Source organism: Sus scrofa, chromosome 4, assembly GCF_000003025.6.
Source record: "Sus scrofa isolate TJ Tabasco breed Duroc chromosome 4, Sscrofa11.1, whole genome shotgun sequence".
Classification (NCBI taxonomy): domain Eukaryota; kingdom Metazoa; phylum Chordata; class Mammalia; order Artiodactyla; family Suidae; genus Sus; species Sus scrofa.
Genome location: NC_010446.5, coordinates 60128116 through 60151526, shown reverse-complemented (window position 1 = coordinate 60151526; position 23411 = coordinate 60128116). Strand labels below are relative to the sequence as shown.

At 36.8% G+C, this 23411-nt stretch overlaps 1 long non-coding RNA gene across 1 annotated transcript in view; it reads left to right on the top strand.

Annotated features, from left to right (window-relative positions):
• Positions 466-23411, top strand: part of LOC102160555 — a 102616-nt gene continuing 79670 nt past the window's right edge. The window contains exon 1 of the long non-coding RNA XR_302933.3: positions 466-586. This is a non-coding gene — a long non-coding RNA (uncharacterized LOC102160555). The remainder of the gene's footprint in view (positions 587-23411) is intronic.

Below are 23411 nucleotides of genomic sequence, written 5' to 3'. Positions count from 1 at the left end.
TCAAATGCATGTTAAAATTTTTTCAAAATAATTACTCAAGCAATGGTATCTTTATTATCTATTTTATGTGACTTGATAATAAATGAATAACTACCATTAAATAGGTCCTGTATAGTTTGTTACCCAACCTCCTGAGTGGAATTGCTCCCCTAACGAGGGGATGCACCAGTAGAAAAGGGCCTGAGCTCAGTTCAGAAGCGAGGGAATGCTGTATTCTTTGATCAAAGGATGGAGAAGTGCCGAGCTTGCGCTCTAGAGAACACACTCACCGGAAAAGTCCAGTGCAGGGCTGTTTCTAGGGTTGTCTTCACAGGAGGAGGTGGAGTTCTTGCGGAGCTGGCAGAGCTGTGCTTCTCAAGCTCCAGATGCAGGCACTGGTTCCAGCAGCAGCATCTCTGCACACGGCCCGCTGCCGCCATCTTGAACAGCAGGGTGAGCGCAGCGCTTCTGCACGCAGCCCGCTAAGCAGAGGTGTTGGTGCGGTGCTTTCCTACGGGGATGCTGGTCTGAAGTGTGGGGTTTAAGGTCTCCGCCCGCTGCCCCCTGTGAGCCAGTGACAGCAGACTAAGCGCAAGGGAAAAAAAAGGTTAGACTTTCTTTTATTACTCAGATTCTATTTTTATTTCCTGAGAATCCTTAATGGGCTTTGCCGGTGACAAATCTCTCCTCTGCCTTTGGCCTGCTCCTCCTCCGTTCTAATTTGGAGTTTTATAGATTCTGAACCTTTTGGAGACAAAAGACACCAGATAACTTAAGATGCCTGGCCTAAGTATTGCCAAGAGAATAATGGTGGTTAAGAAGCCTGGGCTGCATTACAGCTCAGGGGGAACGAACCAGACTAGTATCCACGAGGATACGGGTTCGATCCTTTCGATCCTTTGCCTTGCTCAGTGGGTTAAGGATTCCGCATTGCCATGAGCTGTGGTGTAGGTTGAAGATGCAATTCAGATCTAGCGTGGCTGTGGCTGTGGCTGTGTCTGTGGCCAGCAGCTACAGCTCCGATAGGAACCCTAGCCTGGGGACTTGCGTATGCCAGAGGTACGGCCCTAAAAAGACCAAAAAAAAAAAAAAAAGCCTGGCAAAGGTACAAAGCAAGTGATTGCTGCAGAGGGCTGGTTTTACCTCCCCCTGGGGGCCATTTGGTTACCCAGGACTATAATGGCCAGTGAGTTAATGGCTTAAAATTGAAGCTGATCTCCTTGGACACCATGGCTTCAAGTGACTGTTACCTTTTCTGTTGTGACAGTGGCACGTACAGTTCCCCCAGCAAGGTCACTAGCATCCTGTGAGTGCAATGATTCTAGGGTCTTACTGGGGTATCCAGGTACCCTGTGTGGCTGTATTTGGGGGGACTGCCTGATTTACATAAGAGAGATTCACAGGGGCAGTCCAGGGGATTTCTTGCTCCCAGGTTGTCTCTCTGGAGTTTGGGGTCCTGGGGCCTCTTCACCTGAGTGTGTTGTACCCACAAAGTGATCCCCTGCAACTTGAGGGCAGAATGGCTGGTCAGGGTCACCAAGTGGGACCCATTCCATTTAGAAGTGAGTTGATCCTGTGGGCTGCCTGTTTTTTAGGTTTTTAGGTACATCCAGTCTTTTTTTTTTTTCTCCTTCTTCGGCCACACCAGTGGAGGCATATAGAGGTTCCCTGGCCAGGGATAGAAGCCAAGCCCTATCTGTGACCTATGTAGCTGTGGCAATGTAGGATCCTTAACCCACTGTGCAGGAGCAATGCCAGAGACAAGCCAGATCAGAAACCCACTGCACCACATCAGGAACTCCTGGTCAGAAGGGGTGAAGGGCCACATTGGTGGGTGCAGGCAGCAGCTGATTACCATATTCCCTGATTGCTTTCATTGTTTTCCTACCTGGAGGGCATACTACCTGTTGGGCATACCTGGTATATTTCCATTTCAAGGGGAGTAAAGGGTCTTGTCTCGTGGGCTTGGGGAATGGGTCTATTATACATCAATTCAAATGCATTTAACTTTATCTCTTGGAGCAAATTACTCTCTGAGCAGGGCAGTTGGGAGTAACTTAATCCAATCTCCCTGAGTCTCCTGGCAGTTTGGCTAAGGTTCCTTTTTAGATCTGATGGATCTCTCTACTTTTTCCAATGGCTGGGGTCTCCAGGTTGAGTGAAAAATTCATTTTATGCCCAGGGCACTTGTTATCCCTTTGGTTGCTTGAGACAGGAGACATGAATGCTGGGTCGTTATCACGTTATAGGAATCCTGGGAGCCCCAACCTGGGGATTATCTCATTTAGTCATACTTTAGCCACTTTGGCTGTTATTTAGTTCTAGTGGGGAATGCTTCTACTCACTCTGAAAATGTGTGCACTAACACCAAGATACCTGAAGTTGCCTGATGCTATCAACATAACTATGAAACCAATCTGCCATCATGCCCAGGATACGTCCCTCTGGTCTGAATGGGCCTTCTCTGGGGGTCTCCAGGGCAGTCTGGTGTCAAGGTTATTCATTGTGTATAAGGGGCATGTCTCAACTATACTACCAGTTATACTTTTCATGCCAGGAGTTACCATGACCTCACTTGACCCATTACATAGGGACCCCTTCATAGTGAGTTCCCGGATGAGTTCCCTGATGGTGTGACATGTTCATTAACTAGCCACACATTTTCTGCTAGATCTCTATTGAAGCCCCATTTCTGGGTTGTGTCTAGATCTTTTTTTTGTAAAGACTGGGGAGTGATTGGATGGACCTGGCCTCTTAGGCATGAGGGGTAATTGCCAAGTTACTGGTTCTAGGGCTGACTTTTTGGCAATTCTATCCACTTCATTGTCTCCCTTTTTTCCTCTGAGTTCCCTTTTTGATGACCCCTACAGTGAATCACTTCCATTTTTTTTTTTTTTCCAGAAACTGCCCTGCTTCTAGGAATCTCAGTATGTTTAAGTCATGTTTCACTGGTTTATTCTGAACACTAAGCATACCCTTTTCTCTAAATAGCCTGCAGTGTAGGATGGCAAACACTTACTGAGAATCTGCGGAAGCATTTAGGATCTTCCCTGTCCAGAGCCTAAGGCTTGAGCAAGGGCTCCTTTTGGGTGGAAATTCCTGAGGGTAGGCTTTGTGCCTCTGACTGGGATCTGGGAAATCTCCCCTAGCCTCTTCTCCTCTCATAAAACCTTCCTGTCAATGAACTATTCCTCTTCAGCATCTGGGAGATTACTTCTTAGTCAGGGTGACCAGAATGGATTCTGTATGTGATACAGTCATGCTCTAGGGGCCCGTTTCTGTGGGTAGCAGGGTAACAGGTTTTCATGGTGACCATTGGGTTGTCTAAAAGCCTAATGTGAACTTGAACTGAGCTTCTAGATTATAGCCCTTCTGTTCCATCAGAGCTCACTAAAGCTGAACCTGCTATATTCACTTGGTGATGGGCTGACCAAATATAAACTTTTCTCCTTCTTTAGCAGGGTGATAGTAGATGCTACTGCCTGTAGGCAAGAGGCCAACCCTTAGTGGTTTGATTTGTTTAGAGAAATAAGATACCTCTCCTCCCCCCAAAAAGTGGTCTGAGTTTTTGAGCTAATACCCCAAGGGTGATTCCCCTTTTCCTGAATGTAAAGGTCACAGGGTTTAGCTAAGTCTGAGAGGGCCAAGGCAGGGGCCTGGAGCAACTGCCTTTTCATTACTTTAAAGGCCCCTTTACATTCTGAATTACATTCAAAAGGATCCTTATGCTTTCCTTTCAACTTTTCCTTTAAGGCCCAACTATTGGAACAAAATAAGTGATCCAGAGGCAGCAAAACATGGCCACCTAAGGACTGCCCCCCCCTCCCCACCCCCAGCTGTTTTCTAGTTCTAAGAAAGGCAAGGCTTCAAATAGTCTTCATTCCTTTCCTGGGGTGGGCTTCCCTGAACTTCTGTGAGAATGAAACCTAGGTAGGTCACCCTCCTTTGTGGTATTTGAGCCTTTTTCTTGGACACTTTATATTCTTTCAGCTGGATGATTCATGATGGTTACAGTATTTTTTGTCAGGGTTCTCTCTTCCAGATGTAAATCTCAGAGGTCTTTAGCTAAAGTTTCCCCAAAACTAGTGGGGGGGGATTTTTGAATCCTTGAGGGCAGGGCTCTCTAGCAGTATTATTGGTTTTGTTGCATGTTTGGGTCCTGCCACACAAAAGCAAAAATTTCTTGTGATGCTGAGGCTAATGGAATATAGAAAGTGGCATCTTTAAAATCTAATTCAGAATACTGGGCCCTGGTGGACCCTAGAGTGCAGCAGGGTGTAGGGATTTGGGACTACTGAATGTATATCAGTTTGTCACATATATAATACTGAATGTAGATCCTCTGTGGCCTCACTGACTGCTCTGAGGTCCTGTTCCATCCAGTATTCCCCATTGGGTTTCTCTACATGGAGAATGTAGGGGTATTACAGGCTGATTGGCATGATCTAAGAAAGCCCTGGATAGCAGGAGCAATGCTCCATGAGGCTTTCTGTAAGAGAAGGTTCTGTCTTCTCTTGGGCTATGTGTGATCAGGTTTTAGATGGACCATCACAGGACTGGCTCCTACAGCCTGTTCCACCAGTCCCTGGGCCCAGACCTCGGGGTTTACTTTGGGGAGGTTGACTTGCTCTATCCAGAGAGCTTTCTCTTCAGCCATTAACATTATAATCTTGGAGTTCCCGTCATGGAGCAGCAAAAACGAATCCGACTAGGAACCATGAGGTTGCAGGTTCGCTCTCTGGCCTCATTCAGTGGGTTAAGGATCCAGCATTGCTGTGAGCTGTGGTGTAGGTTGCAGACGTGGCTCAGATCTGATGTTGCTGTGGTGTAGGCCGGCAGCTGTAGCTCCATTTGGACCCCTAGCCTGGGAACCTCTATATGCCGCAGGTGCGGCCCTAAAAAAAGAAAAAAAAAGAAAAAAAAAAAAAGAAGAAAAAAAAAACCATTGTAATCACATGTTCTCTGTCTAAGGAATGCCAGTCTCCAGTTTCCGTCCCATTAGATGGATAGCAACCACCAGTTTATGCAAAATAGCTCTTCCTAGCAGGGGTACAGGGCATTTGGGGACATACAGGAAGGAATGGGTGAGCCTGTGTTCATCCAGCTTGCATTCTAATGGCTCTCTAGTAATGACCATTCTTGGGCCTTCCATGGTACCCCCATAATTTTACAATTCTTTTGGCCAAGTTTGCTTGATCTTGTGTTGAGATCTGAGTAAGTGGCACTAGTATTGACTAAGAATTTGACAATCTTTCCTGGTGTCTTATGTCAGCCGGGTATGACAATTGGAGTGCTAGTTCAGGAGGCTCCTGGCCCTGTTATACTCCATCTGTTTGGACCACTTGCCTTCCATGGTAGTGGCTGGGATTTGCCATTTCCATTCCTCTTCAGGGTCGGTGAGGGTATTCTCTTTTCCAGAGTGCCTCTTGTTTATGTATGGAACAATGGTTGGTCCTAGTTTCCTAGACTTGTGATCCCTGGGTGGGGACTTGGGGATATTTGCCAAAGTGGAGAGTCTCTGTCAGTGGTTAATCCGGATTCCGTGATGGCCAGTTGATATTGGAGGGCAACAGCCAGTAGGTGGGCTTGCCCCTGGACCTTTTTAATCCTCTGATTTTTTTCTTCTGTCTTTGGAGTATATGTGTACATTAAAATATCATTCGTGCATTCCAAAATAACTTAAAATCCACCTAGTCCAAAATTAAGCTTAACATAGTCTACACTTACCAGTAGTTTCTATCACAGTGAATGGTCTTTTCATCCACTCAGTTGCATAAGTCAGAAACCTGAGAGACATCAATAGGAAAGTGATATGGGATTAATCAGTGAGGCTTTTTAGATCTTATTCCTCACAAAGGAGGATACAATTAAAAGTAGTTATACAAAAAATAAACATGAGTTCCCGAGGTGGCTCAGCAGTAACAAACCCAACTAGTATCCATGAGGATGCAGGTTCGATCCCTGGCCTTGCTCAGGGGGTTGGGGATCCCTGTCATCATGAGCTGTGGTGTAGGTTGCAGACATGACTCCGTTCTAGTGTTGCTGTGGCTGTGGTATAGGCTGGTGGCTACAGCTCCGATTCAACCCCTAACCTGGGAACTTCCATATGCTGTAGGTTTGGCCCTAAAAAAGACAAAAAAAAAAAAAAAAAAAAAAAAAAAGAAAAGAAAAAGAAAAAGTAAACAAAGTAAGAGTAGAAATATAAGATATTTCTGGAGAAGCTGTAGTGCAAGTTGATGAAAGCACATACAAATTCTTCCTGGGTTCATATTCAATTCCTCTATACTCATTTGTGAAGGCTAGTATAGATAAGGCCAAACATAAGGTGACTCTCAGAAAGATATCTTCCCAACCACTTTTGGATTTTCTCTGGAAAAGTGACACAGTACTTTATTGGGCTGAGCCTTTAAAAAGAGACATTGTTTCTCTCAATGCCAGTGGATAGATCTGCTTTGAATCATCACTTATTATCAAAAATGCATTTGGACACGAGTGTTCAAAGTGCTCTTCTAACTTCAGTCTTTTCCCAAACAGGGTGGGTGTACCAGATCTGGGGCAACAAATTAAAAGGTTTTAGCTTGTTTGTGTTCATTTCCAGAGAACTTGCTTCTGAAAAAGATACATTTTCTATTTTTCAACTACAGGATAATGCATCTGGAGTAACTGTTCTGGTACTTTCAGAATTAGCTGGAGAGCCTTGTTGCTGCCTTAAGAGATTTTAATTATATAGTTTATTTCAGTAATTGCTTTATTTTATAGTGCTCTTACTTCCTGTAAGTGCACTTTGTGTATGTGGCAACTGTTTTTCCTTTAATTATAAGGTTAAGTATCATATAATTACAGGGTAAATATGCAGTTATTTCTGTCCTGTGTGACAGTATTTAGGTAACTTGGTATTTGTACAGAAAAAAAATCTGGTTGTTCTTGGGAGTCTTTCCTTTGAGTCCCACATAAATTAAGCTCTAGTGTAAAATTCGATCATGTATTATATTATTTTTCTTTTTAAATCATTGTAGGTGCCAGACCAAAGTACACCTTTATGAAATAAATGACATTACAAAGAGAACTAATATCATAGGGTTTTTAAAAAAATACCATCACAAAAAAACTCTCATAAGTTTCAAGTAAAACATTTATTATGGTACCTTTAATTTAGTGCTTCTCAATTTTAAATTTTATCTTTTGTCATTGTTATTAACTCTTAGCTTAAAATCTAATACATCTAACTGAAAATAAGAAAAAAAAAACAGAGCCACGATTTAGAGAATATTCAAATACTAACTCTATAAACTAAAATAATAAAAGTGAAAATAATGAACACTTTCAGTTTTCTTAACTGTTACTATACTTATTAAACATATTTTATTTTGTGATTTTTGTAAGCACAGAATGTCCAACTTATCATCCACTTGTAGAATGATTTTAGAATTTTAACGATTTTAAAAAAGATATGTTTTATATTTTAGTATCTTCTCATTAATCATGCCTAATAACCAAATAGGTATGATTCATTAATCTAATTCATTCTATAGGTATTTGTTTGATGCTTACTGTGTTCCAGAACTGACCATACTGTAGTGTGTTTCATTATCTAGTGGGACAGATAAACCAATAATTGTAATTTGTGTTAAAAGTTCCCTAATATTGCTCCATAGAAGGCCCAGATGTGGCACACAGGAGAGGGTCATCGGTTATAATGAGGGCAGACAAGGGAGACTAGGAGCGAAAGAAATTAGATCTTGGAAGGTGAAAAACTGCCCTGTAGACAGACCATACAAATTTCAAAGACATATGTATATTACGATTTTTAAAAAGACAATAATGGCCACTACCTATTAAAGCTAGATAGAGAGAAATAGTAGTTTTATTTAGCAGCAGGTCGAATATCCACATGATTCTATTAAGCTAAAGATTATATACAACAGCTTAGAGTCTACTAATAATGAGGTTATTTAATGGCAAGGGGAATTATAAATAGACTTTCTATTAACCAAAACTATAACCCTAATAGAAATAAAATGAATTGTCCAGTATTGGTAATTAAAGGATGTGAATATGTATGTATAATCTGATGACCCAGAAAATGTCCTGCCATAGAACAGGGGCTACAGAGAACTGACTCTCCTAGCAGCATAGTATCCTCAGCATGAATAGAAATCTACTGCTCCCTAAGGAAAGAACCATCTCTGTCTCCAGCTAGTACACATAGTACAACAAACCAAGTTCACTGGTGCTTTAGTATTGGGTGAGGCATTACACTGTGTTTTGAAAGTGTTAGAGTAAATGTTCTACAGTGTAATGGGTTGCCTGATATCCCACGTGAATTAGAATAGGAGAAATATTTTCTAGGTATGATATGTCCATACTTCTCAAGGGATCTGAAAAGATCCAATTTAAAATATCAGTCTCCACAGTTTACCTTGGAGTTTGTTTTCTCTTTTGCTTCTCAGAATGATCATTATCTTTTAGGCTCACGGTGAATTTGATGCCAACTGAGTATGCTCAAAAACAGCTTCGTGGACTACTAGTCCTTTGTAGTTCTTATCACTATTTCTTTAAAGCCATACTTAAAATACGGGATCCTCCAATATAGACTGGAATTGAAGTTAATCTAATGAAGTAAGATGGTCAGAAGAAATGCTCTAAGAAGTTTTGGAAGTACGCGCCACATGTGGCACAGATGGATAGAGGGTTACTGGGCAACGAATACTCTGGAAAGGTTAACCTCATGCTAAGTATTTATATCAAGAGACAAGATTGCAAGTGAAAGCCATAGGACAAAAGATCTTGTAAGCTATATACTACATGGGCTTTGTCTTTACGCAACTTTGAGGGAACACTCTTGAGTCTTTTTCAGGTGAAGCAAAACATACCTTCTAACATAAAAGAGTATAAGTTTAGAAGACCTTTTATGTCTTAATATTGTAAACATCAGTTACTTCTTAAATTACAAGGAACACTTTTTCTTATATAAACCACAAAACCACAGCACAAACTGAGCTTGGAGGTGATCAAAAATAAAAGACAAATTAGTTTGTCAATACATAAAAAGATATACATGAACTCCTTGTCAAAACCTCAAAAACAAGGAACATGCCTCCTCACCAAATGCACTTATCAGCTTAAAATCCACTTTATGGTCAATATACAAATATTGGAAAATTAAGAGAAAGGGAGAGGAAAAGGAACAAATGACACAAAATTTTCTTCACTCAATATGTTAACTGAAAATTAAGCTAATCTTTCCTTGATTTTCCATGTAATAGGTCTGTCTTAGAAATAAAGTATAGTCTTTAAAGATCTGATCTAACAAACTGTAATTTATATACTTTGGTATAAAATTTTTAAAGTATTTTATTACTATAAAGTTGACTTTCTATGAAATCTAAGCAATTGGATAAGGTTCAGGTTATGATTTGGGTCTGACAAGTTTAATAAAAGTACTGCATATTTTTAAAAAAATCTCTCCTCAATATAACATTTTATAATACTTTAGATTGTCTCTTAAGGAAGAATTACAAGAATGCAAAACATAGTGGAGGAATATAAAGAATCAGTTCTTATTATTTTTTCAGTAGCATTTGCTTAATTTTATTTTCAAATACCACTGTTTGGGTAGATCAGGTAATACTTTGATAACCAAATGTACCAATATATATACATACATATGCATGCATACACACTATAAGAAAACACCCTGTTCAAAAATAAATGGGTTAAGCACAGTTCACAAATTTTTGCCTTTTCTGTTTGCCCTCTGAAAGATATAATCACCACAGCCTACATTTTATTATTGACCAAGAATTGTGTTTGGCTATAAATTGTCCCTTGTACAAACCTAAAATAATGCCCACTATACTTTTCTAATGGTTAATTACATAATCCCATATTGTTGTTGGTTTCTAACTTGTATTAGTTACTGCAGTATTTAATTTTAGGAACAGTTGGTAACCACATGTTTTATATGATAGGGGGAATCTAAACATCTGAAAAAAAATGTTACCTCAGTATATTTTGTGAATATGAATTCTGTGTCCTTCAACAAAATATTTAGTTTCTGACATAAGGGAATCTGAAGATGAGAGATTTCTTTGGGTAGCTGTCAACACTCCCTAGATTTTTTCTTTCATGTTCGCTGTGCTCCCATCATTAGCTCTTAATAATAATACTAACGTGAAGAGTTCTAAAAGATAGACCCTAATATTTTTATTTTTGTGTTCGTATTAGTCCATGTCAAATCTGGTAATTTTTTCTGAGTGTATAAAGTTATGCCCATGAAGATTTCTCTCTGAAGGATAAATTTTATAAAGAAGTGGGCAAACATAAAATTGCAGGTTTTAACCCAAGACAACCCATTGGTCTCCTTTTACTTTCCCTCAGATCTTTTACTTCTTGTAATTATATCAGAGAAGACGTCTTTATAAGGGGCTGGTTTGTCTTTAGCACCTTTCTTTAATTTGCTAACCTCTCCTTTAACAAAGAGCTTGTGTGTTCCCAGCCAGGGCCATTTATATAACTATAGCAGCCAAGAGAATTTAGCTAGTGGGTCTGAAGCAACCCAGAGGAGCATCAATCAATTGAGCACCTGTCATGTTGATAATAAATACTGAAAACTTGGAATCCTGAGTCCACAAACCCAGAGGATGTCCTGTATTTCATCCAGACTTAGTAGCACTGTCCCTTTCATCTGAATCTGAATTTCCTGATGGGTTAGACAAACATGATCTTAGCCACCAAGATTGTGTATGAAACTCACAACAGGCAAATATTCTCTTTTCCTAGATACATTCTCCTGGGCACATACATATTCTTTAGAGAATATCAGACCTTTCTGCTCTAACAACTAAAGTACATGTGTGTTTCTCTACTTTACAGCAGAGAGTGTTGGAAAGGTAATAAAAGTAGCACCTGATAAAGACAGCTTTCCTTCTCTCCTCAAATCTTTGTCCTTTATATTCTCCCAAACAACAATTGGGATTTTCCTGAAACCCCAAAATTTCTTGGGTAATGGAAAAGGATAGACTACCTCTCACTTTGTGGAGAAATTTTAGCAGGCGTAAATGTATGAGACTATACTTGTTGCCTAGGCAATTTTTTTTTTTTTAATATTTGCTAAACCTATAGTAGAGCTAGTTGGTCCTGAGAGCTGATAACAGAAAAATAAATAAAAAATGCTTTCTGGAGTTCCCGTTATGGCTCAGTGGTTAATGAATTCGACTAGGAACTAGGAGGTTGTGGGTTCAATCCCTGGACTTGGTCAGTGGGTTAAGGATCTGGCGATGCCGTGAGCTGTGATGTAGATTGCAGACGCGGCTCAGATCCCACGTTGCTATGGCTGTGGTTTAGGCCAGCAGCTACAACTCCAATTAGACCCCTAGCCTGGAAATTTCCATATGCCGTGGGTGCAGCCCTAGAAAAGACAAAAAGACAAAAAAAAAAAAAAATTGCTTTCTGCCACCAAGAAATTCTGTCTAATGAGTGTAAGAGAAACTATTGTATCTCCAGCATCTGAAACAATGGCTGTGTCTTTATCACTTCTCACTATATGTTTGAATAAATCAATATACAGTTTGACAAGATTGATAGAGATACACATGGGACAAAGGCACAGAGATGTGAAAGAGCAACCCAATTTTACTGATGAAGTAACTGAGGCATAGAGATGTTGAGTAACTTACACACAATATACAGGTACTAAGTGTCAGAATGAGTGTATAATTCCTGTCTCTAGAGCTTGTTTCTTTTACGTGATGCTAAATTACAGTATCATGGTCTAGATAGGGAGTGATCAGGATCAACATACAATACTTAGTTGAACTGGCTTGTCTAACTCAATGCTCCTGGGCCTGCTATCTTCCAATGGTGGCTTCTAAGAATAACTAACTTATTGAGCAGGCTTGACAAAGGCCTGTGCTTCCATGTCTTTTAATTTCATCTGGAGCATTGTGTAGCTCCATTATGCACTGACCAGACAGAACCCTTCCCATCCCTTTCACATCCTGAACATCCACAAATCTGGATAAATTTCTGAGAGGGGAGGAGGACAAGGAAGGAGAGAAAGAATTCTAAGAAACCTCTTTGGCTAAGTGCTAAGCTGCATCCTACTGAGGTTTTCTGGTTGATATCCAAGTTTCTGGAAAAAATGAGTAATTATGTGGTCGGAGGGTGGTTCATTAGCTTCTATCATTGTGAAATTCACCTGTCGCCTAATAAAATGTGTGTTTAAAATATTAGTTAAATGGATATAAAAAGAAATCTAAACCAATAGTTTTAATACATTGATTTTGGAACAATTTTAGATTTATAGAAAATTGGCAAATATAGCACAGAGTTCCAATATATGTCCTTCGCCCAGCTTACTCTAATATTAACGTTTTGTATAACCATGGTACATTCATCAAAACTAAAAAAAACCTTACTTATGATTAGGACTCTAAACACTTTACTGAGAAGCACAAAGGTTAATGAATAAATGAAGGTTAAATTCCATACCAGGAGTTCCCGTCGTGGCTCAGTGGTTAACGAATCCGACTAGGAACCATGAGGTTGTGGGTTCGGTCCCTGCCCTTGCTCAGTGGGTCCGGCGTTGCCATCAGCTGTGGTGTAGGCTGCAGACTCAGCTCGGATCCCACGTTGCTGTGGCTCTGGCGTAGGCTGGCAGCTACAGCTCCGATTAGACCCCTAGCCTGGGAACCTCCATATGCCACAGGAGCAGCCCTAGAAATGGCAAAAAGACAAAAAAAAAAAAAAAATTCCATACCATTGTTTGGAAGACTTTATATTACAGTGAGGCCCACTCTCTCAGAATTAATATATAAACTTAATATAATCCCTATGAATTGCAAGCAGAATTTTCTTTAGGACTTGAAAAAATTTTAAGTTTTATTTTAGAAAAGCAGAGTGATAACAGTTTATCCTACTAGATATTAAAGTATTGTACTTATTTAAAATGATGTGCTATTGATGTAATATAGAGACAAAACAAATAAGTCAAAAGACAAACTTCAGAAGTATATCTAGACAAACACAAAACTGTGATAAATGTTACAGTTCAAATCAGTCAAAAAGGATGGATTACTGCATAAATACTTTGGGTAAAAATGACCACAGAATCGTTTTGATTTTAGGAAGCATAATTCAAAACACAAATTCCTAAGAGTTTGAAATTGTTAAACAAAATAAGAGCACTAAAATTATATATAAGCAATATATGCATATATAATTTTACAGTGAGAAAAGATGTTAAAAAGTAACAAAGGCATTAATATTAAAGTATCAATTTGATTACATATTTTTAATATATTTCCATATAAAAAACTATTCCTGAAGCTGGTAAAAGATGACACTCAAAATACGCCACAGTGTCATAAGGATTATTTCAAACTAAAGGCACTTAAAAAAAAATTTCCAAACAAGTAACAAATGCAAGCAGGGCATTCTAATCTCCCCTTTTCTTCTGAAAACAGGAGATAAAAATTCCCATGTGAAAGATGCCCTTTATATACCAGGAGAAAAGAACCATTCTTCAGTGGGAAGTCCAAGCAGAGAGAATTCTGTACAAACAAACCTTGTGAAAATAGTTCTTATCTTCCTTGAGCCTCCGCATATGTTTTAGTTCTTTTTCTACAATTACCTCTTTTTGTCCAACCTAGTATAAAAGTATTTAGGTTTTGCCACTTCTTTGGGCCACATTTCCTTATGAGGGCTCCATTTCATGTAAAACTTAAATAAATTTGTATGCTTTTCTCCTATTAATGTGTCTTATATCAGTTTAATTCTCAGAACCATCCAAAAAACTCTTAAAAAGAGGTAATTTTTTTTCCTTACATGAAAAACATATTAAACTTCCATGTGAAAAAATTCTAATTTTAAAAACAGGTTTAAAAATCCAAACATAGAAAAGATAATTATCCTAAGATCATTTTAAAAGACACTTACAGGCGTTCCCTTGTGGCACAGCTGGTTAAGGATCCGACATTCTCACTGAAGTGGCTTGGGTCTCTGCTCTGGAGTGGGTTCGAGCCCTGGCCTGGGAACTTCCCTATGCTGTGGGTGTGGGAAAAAAAAGAAAAAAAAAAAGCTTTAAAATCAAGACCAAAAAGTGAAAATTCCATCTAGAATAAAAAATGCACTGTGCAGGAAAAGATACAAAAAAAGCCAATAAACATTAAACATATACTCACTCAGAAAGACATGCAACTTTCTAGAAGATACCATTTGTGATTTAGAAAAATGGGAAAGATTTAACTTAAAAATGACCACACCCTGGGTTGTTTTGAAACAAGGATATTGTGGAACGTCTACAGATAAGATTCCATAGAACCATTCTATGAATCACTTTGGCAATATATAGCTAAACCATTAAAAACTCTGCAATTACATTTTTACTCATCTATCTCTAGGAAACAGTGAAATATTAGGATAAATATTTAACCACAAATACAGTTATCATTGAATCACTTAAATAAAATTAGAGGTAATAGAAAGTCTGTTCTGTAAAGAGTGATTGAGAAAAATTTTCCCTTTATATGCTGAAATACTAGAGATTAATAAAATGCTTTTGAAGATACATATTTATTGATTTCAGAAATGTTTACAATTTATTAGGAGAGCATAGTATAAAATATAACTGCATAAAATATATACATACATAAAAATGTCTGAAAATATGTAGATCAACATTAATTTTTAGTAATAATTATGTATTTCCTTCACTTTTTATTGATATTACTCTTCATCTATATATTTTTTATGGATTTTGTAGTTTAAAAATAAATCACAGAAATTCTCTCTAGGTTAATTAGATAAATTTGATAGACAAATAAATATGACACAAGTTTTCTTTGTACCAAAAGTTTCCACCAGTTGCAGTCATTTTCCTAAGCAATGGTATAAAAGGCTTCTGAAAATTTATAGGAAATGAGAATGTTCCATCATTAATATCATTTGAGTTAAGTTAAAAGTCAGATAAGGCCCTAAGGTCATATGGAGTCTTTAATGGAGCATAGGTTTGATTCAATAGAAATGTTATAGCCAAAACATTTGCATCAATGAACTACACATGAATTAAAGATAAGTGAATCAAAAGCCTTAATGCACTGATTTGGAGTCACAAAATTTGTATAATTGTTAAATGTTTCATTAATTTATCAAATGGTTCCTACTTTATGTCCTTTTTGATTTGCAAATTAGAGATAGTACAAAATATATTCAATCTGTGCACCATACAAAATGTTAAGCTAATACTTAGAAAACACTTAGAGTTTTTGAAGTATGTAAAGTGTCTATCAATAGAAAGCATATTATGTCTTATAAGAGAAAGACTTATAACTACAGATAATTTTTGAAACAGTATTGAGCTTCAAATATACCTATTTTAATAATAGTACAAAATATAGCAATGTATGATTTAAAGTGGTTTGTTATGTGATTTCATTGAAATTCACATCAACTCTATGAAATAGATAAGTAAATGTCACCTGCCAATTTGTGGAAAATTGAAGCCCAGAGAAGCTAAGATGTATGGTATAATTCTCTGCTGGTCAAGCCACAGTGGCCAGTTATTGATGTCTGTTTTTAAATAGTCTTAACAGATTTTCAGAAGCAGATGGCCAGACTGGTGACAACACCCAAAAACCATTTCCTATGAACATTAGTTAAGAGAGCTGAGCTTGGAGTAAAGATCATGCTGGATATAGATGAGAGCTAGGTTCAAGTGTCACCATGCTAGCTTGGGTAGCAGGGAAGCTCAGACTTACTTTTGTTTTGCTTTGAATCAAAAGAAGCCTAGATTTATAGTTTGGTTCTGCCACTTAGTAACTATGAAACCCAAGGAGTCTTGAGTTCCTTATATTTAAAATGAAGGTTTTGATACCTCCATCTTAGTGGATAAAATGTGGATTTGATTCTGAATCTGAGAAAAAAATACAGATGTTCCCAAAGTTAGTTTAGAGAATGCTTTGAAAACAAAAGCAGCCAATTTACCAAAATCAACCAACTACAATGTGAGGATAATATTTTTAAAAGCAGAAGCCACCACATTTTTGATTGGTGAGTGTGGTTTTGATAAACAGATAACTGTTTCAAAGCCTGTTCCTCAGGTTGAGAGCCAAACACATCAGTTTTTTTAGATGGCTGATCATCTTTTGAGTGCCTTGGTTTGAGGATTAATATTGAGTGCTGAGTAATTTAGGATGTCCATTTTCATCCCCAACTACTCAATGCTGCTTTCTTCAGTATTGTTTTTATTGTTTGTATTTATTGTTCCTCTCTCTCCTTTTTTTTTTTTGGATTGGGTAGTTCATGTTACATTTCAGATGTACATTCTCAGTGGGTAAAGCTGAGATAAAATATGGAAATGTGGCTGTAATTTTTGGTACTTCTAAGAACCTGTGAGGATTCTCTATAGAGTTTACCAGTAACTCTGATTTCAAACAGTTTAACTCTAGGCATCATCAGGACTCCAACTTCACAAGAGTAAATGAAAGATCTTTCAAATCATCAGATAACCACTGACCTAATGGATATACTCAAAACATCTAGAATGAAATAATTTGCATTCTAAACTTCCTGTAACATTTAATGACTATGTGACTTTGTGTAAATTATTAAACCCACTTACCTCTGCTCTAAAGTAATGGTTTTTAATACTATTCTCTTGAGTTCCTGTTATGGGAATGACATCAGTAAATACATGTAAATTGTTGGAATGATCCCAGAATATACATGTTGAATAAATGTTAGCTATTAATATTTGCCAAACTGGCTACAGTGATGTACTGTGGGCACAATGCCTATTGGAAACTCTCAGAACATAACAGTTTAAAAATTTCTTCCAGGCTTTTCTTGGTTGGGATTTGATGTCCACTCAGATTCAGGATAGCTTCGAACATCTGCTGGCAAGCTCTCTGACTGGTAGAAATCATACTGAGAGTAGCTTTCTAACACTCAATTTGTTCAGGTTAGGTTAATGTTGTATTGATCTTAGATCTTTAGCCTTATGTATTACACATAGAAAAAAGCCAGGAAAAGGAAAAATTACAGATGAAGGAGAGGCAGTAGACTTTAGTAGTTAAACCATTTTACATGAACAGTAGTATTTGGGAGAAAAGCAAAGATATTGGAAGGAAGAAATGAGCAACAGAAAGAGCAAATACCTACTTCAATGTCTAAGGTGAAGTTTTCAAATCATGGTAGGTTTTAGCTGAAAAGAATAAAGGAGGTCCAGGGACTAGGTTCCTTGGGTAAAGATGTAGGAGTAAAAGAAAATATTTTTTAAAATCTTAGAGATCCTAGTTGTTCATGCTATTTCTTTCTTTTTTTTTTTTGTCTTTTTGTTGTTGTTGTTGTTGTTGTTGTTGTTATTGTTGCTATTTCTTGGGCCGCTCCCGCGGCGTATGGAGGTTCCCAGGCTAGGGGTTGAATCGGAGCTGTAGCCACCAGCCTACGCCAGAGCCACAGCAACGCAGGATCCGAGCCGCGTCTGCAACCTACACCACAGCTCACGGCAACGCCAGATCGTTAACCCACTGAGCAAGGGCAGGGACCGAACCCGCAACCTCATGGTTCCTAGTCGGATTCGTTAACCACTGCGCCACGACGGGAACTCCTAGAGATCCTAGTTGTTACATAGCAGAACTGCATACGTCACACAGTCTCAATTCTAGTATTATGTTATTATATCAGAGAAATACGAAATAACAGATACATAAAGAGAGATTAAAACAAGTGTCAAAAATTCTTGGAAATATTTATGATTTAAAAGTACATATAGGCATTCTTTAATTAATTAGCAATCAGTTTTTTGGAATTCAAAGTATCTTCTCCTAGAAAGAATGCTTAGAATTATAGTTCTTTCCAACAACCACCACCAAATACCTATAATGCAAAATAAAGTGAAGTCAGACAGATAAACATCATATTGATTTCACTTATATGTGGAATCTAAAAAAAGCATACAAATGAACTTAATCTGCAGAACACAAGCAGACTCATAGACTTTGAAAACCAATTTATGGTTTCCAAAGGGAGCAGGTGGGGGGAGGAATAGTTTAGGGGTTTGGGATTGACATATGTACACTGTGGTCTATGGAATGATTGGCCAGTGGGGAACTGGTGTATAACACAAGGAACTCTGCCAATATTCTATGATAATCTATATAGGAAAAAAAATCTGAAAAAGAATGGATATGTGTATTCGTATAACTGAATCACTATGTGGTACAGCAGAAATTGTTCCAACATTGTAAACCAGCTATACTTCAACAAAACCTTAAACAGTAAAGATAAGAACAAAAAATACAACTGTAAGCACTATGGAAAGCATTACTTTATATCTGTCTATAAAAGGCTTCTTATAATATACAACTTCAATTTCTGATTAAAGAATTTTTAAAAACCACACTTATTAAATCATGAATAGAAGATTATTCTTTAAAATAATAAGTGATATATATTTGAACTCAACAGTGCAGTAAACATTAAGGTAACATTTTGCATCTTCGCTTAAAATCAAGACTGTTTTAATAATGCCTGGTCTCTGTATTCCGGATGGTCTAGTCATTGCACTTAGAATAAAAATTAATGGTAAACATAAGGATTGAATAAGAAGAGATGACTTAATTTTTATATGCATATAATGGACAGCAGGAAAATTCTACAAAATAAATAGAAAAATTTTCAGAAGTAAGAAGTCTGAGTAGATATATTAAAAATAAACATATAAAATCTATCTTCCTACATAATAGAAATAATTATTTAGAAAATATAATAGGCATATGTTACATCCACAATATAAATACAAATATAAAATTACTGATACTAAGAATGTTTTGAAACTATATACAAAGAAAATTATCGTTTTGAGTGACATAGATTATATAAAAAATTCTTTTGTAAGAATATAAATTGCTCAGTTGACCTACGTACATTTATATTATTTCAATCATTAATCTAAATTTTTGAGTATTTGGAGGAGAACTGAATAATTCAAGTAACTTGGAATAATTAACAATAAACCATAACCTATACATATTTATGGATAAAGGATAAGGGGAAGATATTCTATCAGATTGCAAAGACAATTAAATGGAGCAATTCTTTTAAAAATGATTCTGAGACAAGGCTTTTTTTCATATTAAAAAAAATGAAACAACCTATACCTCACATTGTATGCAAAATTTAAACTCAAAATTATGAGTTTTATATTTATTCTTTACATTATGATAAATATAAATTGTATAAAGTCATATAAATATACAACTCTTTAGAGAAAAAAAGGCATGGCAGAAAATCTTTGTGACTTCGAGTTAGACAAAGTGTTCTTAGGGATGATACCAAAAACACAATCTAAAAATTAAAAAATTAATAAGTTAGATTTCATTAAAAACTTCTTCTCTGCAATAGACAAGTCACAAGCTGACAGGACACATTTTCCAATCACAAATCAAAGAATTCATATCAAGGAAATTTTTAAAAATAAAAGCAACACTAATAAATTACTAAAAATAGCTAGAAAAATTGAAAAAATTCCTAATCAAAAAAGATATATGGATAGCACAAAAAGAAAAGAAGCTCAACACCATTTGTCATTAAAGAAATGCAAGTTAAACAAAGTGCAGCATGATGGAACTTTGGGTGATGCTGGAATTTTTCTGTATTCTGTCTTTGGTGGTGATTCTCAGAATATGTACACGTCGAAATCTTATAGAACTGTGTAACAAGAAAGTTGAATTTTATTTTATGTAATTACAATTTATTTTATTTTAACTGTAATAAATAAATTACTGGATGAGTTAAAAGTAAAATTTATGCCCAAAATATCATGGCAAAGAAATTTGTAAAAAATCATTTGAAAAGCTAGCCTCTAGAAACTTACCAAAAAAAGATGGAAATTCATATAATAAGTTTTCCAATAAGTGGGAAAAGATGGATGGTTGAATGAATGATGTTGAGGCAACCGGATAACAATGTGGGGGAAAATAGCTCATACCTAACAGATAAATTTTATTTTGATCAAGTTTTTAGATTAAAAAACAAAGAGAACTACCAGAAGAAAATAAATCTCTAGGAAGTTGTCTATTTCTTTTTGGTTGTCAAATTTGTTGGCATATAATTTTTCATAGTATTCTCTTAGGATTTTTTATTTCTTCAGTATACATTGAGATTTCTCCTTTTTCATTTCTTATTTGGTTTGAGTTCTTTCTCTCTTGGTGAGTCTGGCCAGAGGTTTGTCAGTTTTGTTTCAGTTTTGTTTATGCTTTCAAAGAACCATCTCTTGGTTTTATTGATTTTTTTCTATTGTTTTTTGAATCTCTATTTTATTGATTTCCTCTCTGATCTTTACGATTTCCTTCTTTCTGCTGACTTTGGGTTTTGTTTGTTCTCCCTTTTCTAATTCTTTTAGGTAGCAGGTTAAGTTGTTGATTTGGGATTTTTCTTCTTTTCTGAGGAAGGCCTGTATTGCTATGAACTTCCCTCTGAGAACTGCTTTTGTGGTATCCCATAGATTTTGAATAGTTTTGTTTTCATTATCATTTGTCTTGAGGTATTTTTAAATTTCCTCTTTGATTTCCTCATTGACCCACTGGATTTTAGTAGCATGTTGTTTAGTCTCCATGGAGAAGTTTTTTCTCATTTCTTTTCCTGTGGTTGATTTCTAGTTTCATGCCATTGTGGTCAAAGATACTTGAAATAATTTCTATATGCTAAGAATTTATATTGTGATTTTTTTTGGGGGGGGGGATGTAATACAGTCCTAAAAATATCAATTAAGTCTAACTTTTCTATTGGGTCACTTGGGATCTGTGTTGCCTTATTCTGCCTAGAAAATCTGTCCATTGATGTAAGTGTGGTGTTAAAGTCTCCTACTGTTATTGTATTCCCATAAATTTTTCCTTTTTTGTCTGTTAATATTTGTTGCATGTACTTGGGTGCTCCTCTATTAGGGGCATATATATTGATGAGTGTGATATCCTCTTCTTGAATTGATCCTGTTATAATTAAATAGTGTCCTTCTTTGTCTTTCTTTATAGTTTTAAAGTCTATTTTGTCTATAAAGTCTATTTTGCCTGATGTAGGTATTGCAACGCCTTCTTTCCTGTCTTTTTCATTCACATGAAATACCTTTTTCCATCCTCTCACTTTCAGTTTACATGTGTCCTTTACCCTAAAGTGAGTTTCTTGTAGGCAGTATATTGTAGGCTCTTTTTTCTTCCTTCCTTCCTTCCTTTTTTCTTTCTTATTTTTTTATTTTTTTGTCTTTTGGCCATTTCTAGGGTTGCTCCTGTGGCATGTGGAGGTTCCCAGGCTAGGGGCCTAATCGGAGCTGTAGCCGCCGGCCTACGCCAGAGCCACAGCAACGCGGGATCCGAGCCGCGTCTGCGACCCGCACCACAGCTCATGGCAATGCCAGATCCTTAACCCACTGAGCGAGGCCAGGGATCTAACCTGCAACCTCATAGTTCCTAGTCGGATTCGTTAACCACTGAGCCACAAGGGCAACTCCTCTTTTTTTTTTTAATTGTCTCCCACTCCGTTTTTGGAGTGGAGCATTCAGTCCATTGACATTTATGGTAATTATTGATATCTATGTATTTATTTCATTTTAAACTTTGTTTTCCAGTTGACTCTATGTCTCTCCCTTGTTCCTTTCTCTTTTTGGTTGGATGATTTCCTTTTATTTTATGCTAGCATCCTCTTTTTAGTTTTTGTTAATGCATTGTTTGGTTTTGATTTGTGGTTGCCCTGTTTTTCAAGTATGTTAACTCCTTATATATCTGCTTGCTTTAGCCTGATAGTCATATAGGCTCAAACCATTCTACAAAAAAAAAAAAAAAAAAAAAAAAAAAAGTCAGATTTTTTGACTTTCCTTCCCCATGTTTTACAATTTTCGTGTCCTTTTGTAATATTTTCATGTTTATCCTTTTGCTGTTCCTTGTGTTTATTATCACTTTTATAATAGTTTTTTTTTTCTTTTAGATATGTCTACTGGCAGATAGTTAACTCTTTGTTTTTCTCTTGCTGCCTTTAACTATTTATTTTTTTATTTATTTAATTTATTTAGTTTTTGTCATTTGAGGGCTGCACTGCAGCACATGGAGATTCCCAGGCTAGGGGTCGAATCAGAGCTGTAGCTGCTGGCCTATGCCACAGCCACAGCAATGTGGGATACGAACCACATCTGCCACATACACCACAGCTCACAGCAGTGCTGGATCCTTAAACCACTGAGTGAGACCAGGAATCGAAACTGCATCTTTGTGGATACTAGTCAGATTCATTTCCACTGACCTACAACAGGAACTCCTCTTGCTGCCTTTAGAATCATCTTCTTATCTTTAACTTTTGCCATTTTTATTATAATATATCTTGGTGTGGGCCTGTTTGTGTTCAACTTGTTTACGGCCATCTTTGCTTCTTGTATCTCCATATCTGTTTCCTTTAGATTTGGAAAGTTTTCAGCCATAATTTCAAATGTATTTTAAATTTCCTTTTCTTTTTCTTCTCTTTTTGGAATCCCTAATATGCATAGATTGGCCCACTTTATATTATCTCATAGATGCCTTATATTGCTTTCATGTTTTTTTTTTTTTTTTTTTTTTTTCTGGTTTTCAATCTGGTTTTCTGTCTGCTGTTCTGATTGGGTATTTCCATATTCTATCTTCTAAGTCACTTATTCAGTCCTCTGCATTATTCATTCTTCTCCTCAGTGCCTTTAACTCATCTTGTGTCTCTGCAAATCAGTTTTCTAATTTTTCTTTTCTCCTCCTTTTGTTCTCTAGTTGTTTCTAAAGTAATCTGCGTTACTGTTCATATTGGCTCTTCCTCCTCCTCCATCTTTATCCCATCTCTCAGATTCCACTTTTAAAAACAGAGTGAATAATCTAATTTTGCTATCTCGCTGTAATAATGAGACTGTGTTTATAAAGTTCTAATCACAGTCTCAAGCTTATTATTAGGAATGTTCTCATTCATTAATTGATTAATTTAAAAGGCATTTATCATTTGATCCTCAGAATAAATGTGCTAGATGTGTATTATTTCCCCTAATTTTTAAATGAAGAGACTGAAGTAAGAAATGAACCTCACCTCCCTAAATTTCAGTACCACAGAGCCATAACCTGAGGATGTGCTTGACAAAGGCTTCTTTCAACCACTTTTCTTGGGTAAAAAAGCTATTTTTGTCCCAAAGAACTTCCTGTGAATATTACGTACTTTTCTTCTTTTATATTTTGTCTAATGACTATGTGTTTGGAGTACTCTAGGAGGAAGCTAGAGTGAAAACTTCTAGTTCTACTTTCACTAAAAGTATAAGCTGAGCCTGAAGGAGAAGAAACGTTGTTATTGTCCATTTTCTTAAGATGTATAGAAATATATTATCTGGTATGAAAAGTCTCTAGGATCCACATCAGGTTTAGGCTAAAACTCTCAAA